Source organism: Mus musculus, chromosome X (genome assembly GCF_000001635.26).
Source record: "Mus musculus strain C57BL/6J chromosome X, GRCm38.p6 C57BL/6J".
Taxonomy (NCBI): domain Eukaryota; kingdom Metazoa; phylum Chordata; class Mammalia; order Rodentia; family Muridae; genus Mus; species Mus musculus.
In genome coordinates, this window is record NC_000086.7 from 137,210,086 (window position 1) to 137,216,807 (window position 6,722).

Consider the following 6,722-nt stretch of genomic DNA (forward strand, 5'->3'; position numbering starts at 1 on the left):
AATAAAGGTAGTTTTAAAATACAGTAAAGACAAAAGATAGTAAATGCTAAACACAGGGAACAAAACAAAGACAAACCTCAAAGCTTTACTGTCACAGGAGAACTTTATTTGACATAAAATGTGAATAAAAGAACCGGGCGTGGTGGCACACGCCTTTAATCCCAGTACTTGGAAGGCAGAGGCAGGTGGATTTCTGAGTTTGAGGCCAGCTTGGTCTACAGAGTGAGCTCCAGGACAGCCAGGGCTACACAGAGAAACCCTGTCTCAAAAACCAAAAAAAAAAAAAAAAAAAAAAAAAAAAAACCAAAAAAACAAAAAAACAAAAAACCAAAAAAAAAAAACCCACCCCCCCAAAAAATTAGAGAATTGACTTTGAGTGGACGATTTTGAGAGTGCGACGGCAAGAGAGCATGGCAACTGTAGGGTGAACTGGACCATATGTAGCTGGCAAGGTAGATCTACATAGTGTCTGAGGTCTGTGTCCTGATTACCTTGTCTACCATCAGCTCAGGGAACTTGTAGATATTCTCTTGGGGGAGTTTTCCTTTTAGGCATTGACCCCCTTTCCATCCAGATGGTGATCACCGTCCTTGGTGGCTTCAAAACTGACATGGCTGACCCTTCTTCACCAATTATGTTTTCCTTCTCTGACTTGTGTACTTTTTTCCCCACTCACCCCAATAACTCATTTTCCTTGTCTTAAATTAGGTCTTTGGATCACCAGAAACTGCATTATTTTGTAAATCGTAGTCTCCCCTGCTGTAGTCACAGAACTGTCTCAGGCTAGACTCCTGATCCACTAGCTCCCACCAAATTTTCTCTGTTCATTAGTAAACCACTCTATCTATATAACTTATACCCCAGCTTGCAATCCATATCATTGTTGTAGTTGCTCTCTGTTCCTTATTCATCATGCCTATTGCCTTGGCCCATTGTTATTCCATCATCTTTTTCCTTATAGCAGAGACTTTTATTTATGTCCCTCATTAATTTAACTGGAAAGCCAGCTCTGCCTATCTCTTTGATTATCCTTCCTTTCAGGATTTTGGAGACAATTAGCTAAGATGAACTTCTCTTCCTCTTTCCTTTGAATTTTCCTTCCACCCTTCCTTCCTTATCTTGTCCTCTTGATGACTTCATCATGTATAGTACTGACTGAAAAGAATCGGAAAAAAATGAGATCATTACTAAATATATCATAAGAATTCTACTAGACTGGAAGATCAGCACACATCACATATCCTTCTTTTACATCTCTCCAAAATTGGAATTATAAGCATGTGTCAGTATCCCTGGATTTTTATGTAGATATTGGGCATATGAACTCAAGTCATCATGCTTATACGACAAGTGCTTTACCCACTGAGCCATCTTCACAATCTGAGAATGTGTTCTTATCACAGGTCAGTTTCTTTTCTTTTAAGTGTTGCCCCAACAGGGACTTGAACTCTTAATAATTTCCTTTATCTCCTATATTACACATTTCTCATGCTCTTCTGGTCACGCACATAGTAATTAACCATGTTATAGGACTCCTACTCTAAGTAAACCAAAGTCTCTCCTCTGTGCCTTTACATTTTGCTCTAATGACTACTGTATTTCCATATTCCTTTTCAGAGCCAACTGTCTTGAAATTTTTCTTCCTAATGTCTTCTTTCTCAATGATATTCCCTTTGAAACGTCTCCAATTTGGTTCAAAGCTGACTTTATGTTGCCTCTCAAGGTTTGAGAATCAAATATACAGATAGTTCACACTGAAAGCTCAAACTCTGAGCCCAGTATATGAGAAGGAAATTGAATATATGAGAAGTATATCCAAGGAAATTGAAGCTCAGAAAGCCCAAGTGATTTGCCTAAGGAATAGAGCTAGTCAGTAGATAGATTGTTATTGAATCAAAACGCATCAGACTCTGAGAGCTCATGCATTCACCATTCTTGTCATTAATTACATGTACTTGGTCTACCGGTTAAAGGTGTCATGTTAAATTGTGGTTGTTGTTTTTGTTGTTGTTAATGTGTTTCTTCATGGATCTATTAATTGTAGAACATTAACAAAGCCTGGAATAAATAGTAGGTGTTGAATAAATGCTTGTTAAGTGAATGAAAGGACATTGTTATCATTGCTCTAATTGGTCTTCAGCAGAAATGCATCATTGCTAATCACCACCTTTGCTTTAATATCATCAGAGAATTTTGCAATTTTAGAGCTGCAAAGGGACCTTAGAGATAGGAAATTTAGATCTGTAGAGGTTAAATAGCACGACCAAGGTCAATTCACTAGTTAGTTGCAGTCTAGTGCTCTTCCCATGCCATCTTCAATAGGTGTTAATGTTCCCTCCCTCCACATTCTCTTTTCCAACCTAAATAACCCCAATGCCAAGCAGCAGGAAGATGATGGAAAGTCAGTAGAAAGACATATTGTGAATGTGATGGGCAGGCAAGTACTTTTAGCATTAATGAACACTTTGATTCTTGGTTCATATAGGTACCTGAGAGCTGCTTTGTTTTCAGTTTAAAATCCTCCTTTCCCCCACTAGATTCTGTCTTATGTCTCTGTTAGTACTCTGGTTACCTTAATGAGATTTTCTTATCTCCTATTTATAAAACCAGATCTTCTTTCCTAGCATTTCATTATGTAGCTTCTAGTGTAGTGTGGTTTAAAAAAATAACTGACATTCCCAAGTCTTGTTCCATTTCATCTTTCTTCCTTTTTTGTACTTTTATGCTTGTGTAATGTAAAGTGCATTTAAAAAAGCAACCACGTTGCTTGCTAATATGGTGTTACAGCAATAAGTTCCTCATATAGAGAAGAATCAGCTAACTTGACCCCTCAACAAACCAAAATCCTGAGCTTGAAGGATAAAAGTAGCAAAATCATAGTGAGTCATAGTTGTTTTTAAACCTTTGCTTTGCTATTAGTTGATGGTGTGACCATAGGCAAATTGGTTAACCTGTTCCTTCATATTTGAAATGAGAACAGTAGTAGTGTTTTTATTTCAGAGAGCAGAGATAAAGATAAAGTGAAGTAAGGTTTTAAATTCTCTTCCTGAAGGCCATCCAGAGACTGCCCCACCTGGGATCCATCTCATATAGTCACCAAACCCAGACACTATTGTGGATGCCAAGAAGTGCTTGCTGACAGGAGCCTGATATAGCTGTCTCCTGAGAGGCTCTGCCAGTGCCTGACCAATTCAGATGTGGATTCTCACAGCTAACTATTGACCTGACCACAGGGACCCCAATGGAGGAGTTAGGGGAAGGACTGAAGGAACTGAAGGGGCCACATCTGGCATCAGTGGGAGGGGAGACCCTTGGTCCTGTGAAGGCTTGATGCCCCAGTGTAGGGGAATGCCAGGGTGGGGAGGCAGGAGTGGGTGGGTGGGTGAGTGGGTGGGGAAGCACCCTCATAGAAGCAGGGTAAGGGGGAATGGGATAGGGGGTTTGCAGAGGGGAAACCAGGAACTGGGACAATATTTGAAATGTAAATAAAATATCCAATTAAGAAAAAAATAAATAAAAATAACATCACGTACTAAAAAAGAAAAAAGATTCTCTTCCTGATATGTGTTAGTTATAAAATGATTTCAGTATTTACTTAACTTTTTTTGGCCCCATCTTTGTGAAATAGGCACTATTATTACTGAATACTTGCTGCATAATATAGAACCTCAAAACTTAGTGTCTGACACCCATTGATTTGCTCATGATTCTGTAGTTTGGTGGTTTGGGTCAATTTAATTGGAATTACCTGCTTCATGTGTGCCAGCTGTGTTTAGTCACACGTTTTCTTTCATCAAAATGAACTCTGTAGCCTCAGTCATATATCTAGTGGATACCTGGTATTGGTAGGGATAATAACAATAATTGTGTCACGTTTCATTCACCATCCACTAGAAAATTCTAGATCTGTTCCTCTAATGGTGAATATACAGGCACGTTCTATGTTTTTTGTATTTGCTATAATATAAACCAAAAACAAGTTGCCTAAATCAAGTCATCTGGCCAAACCCAGAGAATGTGTGGGCCATAAGAAGGGACACTCGAAGGCCATTGATAAGAGTAATTACTGCTGTTATTTTTAGCTAGTATATCACAGACTTAATACCTATTTATAGGACCACTGAGAAGATTGGAGATAACGCATGTCAAGCAGTGAGGTAGTAGATGCAATGACTGAACTACTTACTGTCCCTGGTATGTAATATCTAGTTTAGGTAGTGGAGATTTTCTTTTCTAAACATACTTTCTGCCCATAATCCTTTTCTCATTATTACTACAAGAAAAATATGACTCAATAAACAAACAAAGGCCTTTAAACAGAACAAACACGAACAAATAAAAAAATACAAATAAGGACTAAAACCAACCTTAGTTGAACCCACCAATACCACTCCCTCTAAGATTAAGGAAGGCTTGGAGCAGGGTGGTGGTGAAAGAAACAGATGATGATGGTAGGGAAGCTGTGAAATTCCCCCTTTTTGTGTGTGTCCCCCCCCGTTTTAATTTTATGTGTATAAATATTTTGCCTGCATGTATGTAGGTGCATCATGTGTGTGCAACGCCATAGGAAGCCAGAAGAGAGAAACTGATCCCTCCATGGGGATGTTGGAAATTGAACCTAGGTCCTCTGGGGCAGCCAGTGCTTTTGACCACTGAGTCATCTCTCCTGCTCCTGAAACACAGTCTTAAGGGGCATGACAGGACACTCATGGCTCACAACAGCTGTGGTTACCTGTATAGATTACAGTTGTGTAGCTACACAAGAGTAAGCTTGTAAACATTCAGTCATGAGTTGGGAAAGGACACTGGGGCCCTACCATGCCCAGGGGACATAATGGAAGTAGAAGGTTGCTGGAGGAGAAGAAGTCATAGCTTTTAGTGGTGTAGCCACTAGTGAGTTGTCCATGCTCCAGTGGGTATTCCATACTCATGCTTGATTAGGTGGCCCTGGTTAAATATAGTTAATAAAGCAGCAGCAACAACAACTACAACAATAGTAACGACAACAGCAGCAGCAGCCACTGTAACAACAACAACAACAACAAAAACAATAACACAAACAAAAACAAACCACCTGGAAATATGATGGGGATTTTGTGAAATATGATGGCTGATTTTATGGGAGAGACTTTGCAGAACTGTGTGGGGGGAATGGAGAAGAACAAATATGACCAGAACGTATTATATACATGTCTGTATTAGTTTTAATTAACCAAAAAACCTCAAACAAACCCATAGCTCTGATTTGAGAAATGATTTTATAAAGTAATGCATATTCAGAACAAAACACTGAGAACAAGGCTCCTCAGATGGAAGCAACAGAGAATGCTGAGAATTAGCACACATTCTGCATCCCTAGTCGTGGGGTCTGATGAACCTGAGGTCTTACAGGATGCTGGGAATTCAAAGAAAATTTATTATGGTGATTAAAACAGTGAAGAGCACACAGACATTTAGCAAACAATTGCCAAAAGTAGTTTAAATAAACCAGAGTTTTAAATTGGGTATGTTTTCAAAACAATTTTCCTTAAATATTTTTCTTAATTATTTTTATTCATATGTATTAGCTTTACAAAATAGTGTTTCATTATGGCATTTTCCCTATTTTATAAAGGTACTTAGATCTTGTTTTGTCACTTCCCTATCTTTTATTTTTATTCCCCTCAGCTTTCACTGTCCCCTCTCCACTTTCATGTCACCCCCCCCCTTTTCTATTCTACACATGAGAGAAAATGTAATTTTTGGCTTATTTCACTTAACCTGATGATCACCAATCACATCAACTTTCCTGCAAATAACATAAACTCTCTCTCTCTCTCTCTCTCTCTCTCTCTCTCTCTCTTCTCTGTGTATTTACTAAATTATGTAATTTTTCATTACTCATCCTTTATTCATTATTCATCCACTGATGGGCACCTAGACTGATTCCAAAACCTGGCTAATATGAAATATTTCAGATTTTGGATGGGAAGAAACCTCAGAGGCCTTTTTTTAAAAAAATATTTTTTTATTAGGTATTTTCCTCATTCCTCAGAGGCCTTTGACGCTCTATTTCTCTTTAGGAATGGTTGACACTGTGTTTTTTTTTTTTTTCTTTAAATCAGGACTACTTAATACTCTTAATACTCTTAAGAGAGTTACTGTAAATCCTCCAAGTGACTTTGTTTCTGTAATTTAAATTCATTAATAGCTTCCAAATTAAAATTATAACCCGAGATAAATTTAGTAAATGAAAGAATAGGCAGGCTTACATTTTTTCTTTGTGATTTTCCAGGGCACATGCCTCTTGGAAAACTTCATTGTACATTCATGGGAGGATAAGTGAAAATGGTAAATAGTAACTGAGTGTTCTTAATGAGTTGTGGAGGAATCCAAGACTCTATGGACCACATTTTGTAAATTGTTGTTGTACAGTTGTTAGAAAAGAGTTGCCCTGCTAAAGCATTTGGAGACTGTACGATCTAGTGAAAGACTCAACCTTAGACATGTAAGATGAATTTTCTAATCTATACTATAGGTTGGTAATCTAATCTACCTCATATAGTTGTGAAGATTAAACAAAATTAGGCAGTATATCTCACCTATGCTGACGGACTTGCACAAAACTTGGCATATATCAGGTTTTCAATAACAGTTGTCTTATCTTTGAAAAAAGACCTAATAACTCCCTGCCTCATGAGGCAGCTTAGTTAGGTTCTGGGTTTTTCAAAGTTTCTTCTTCT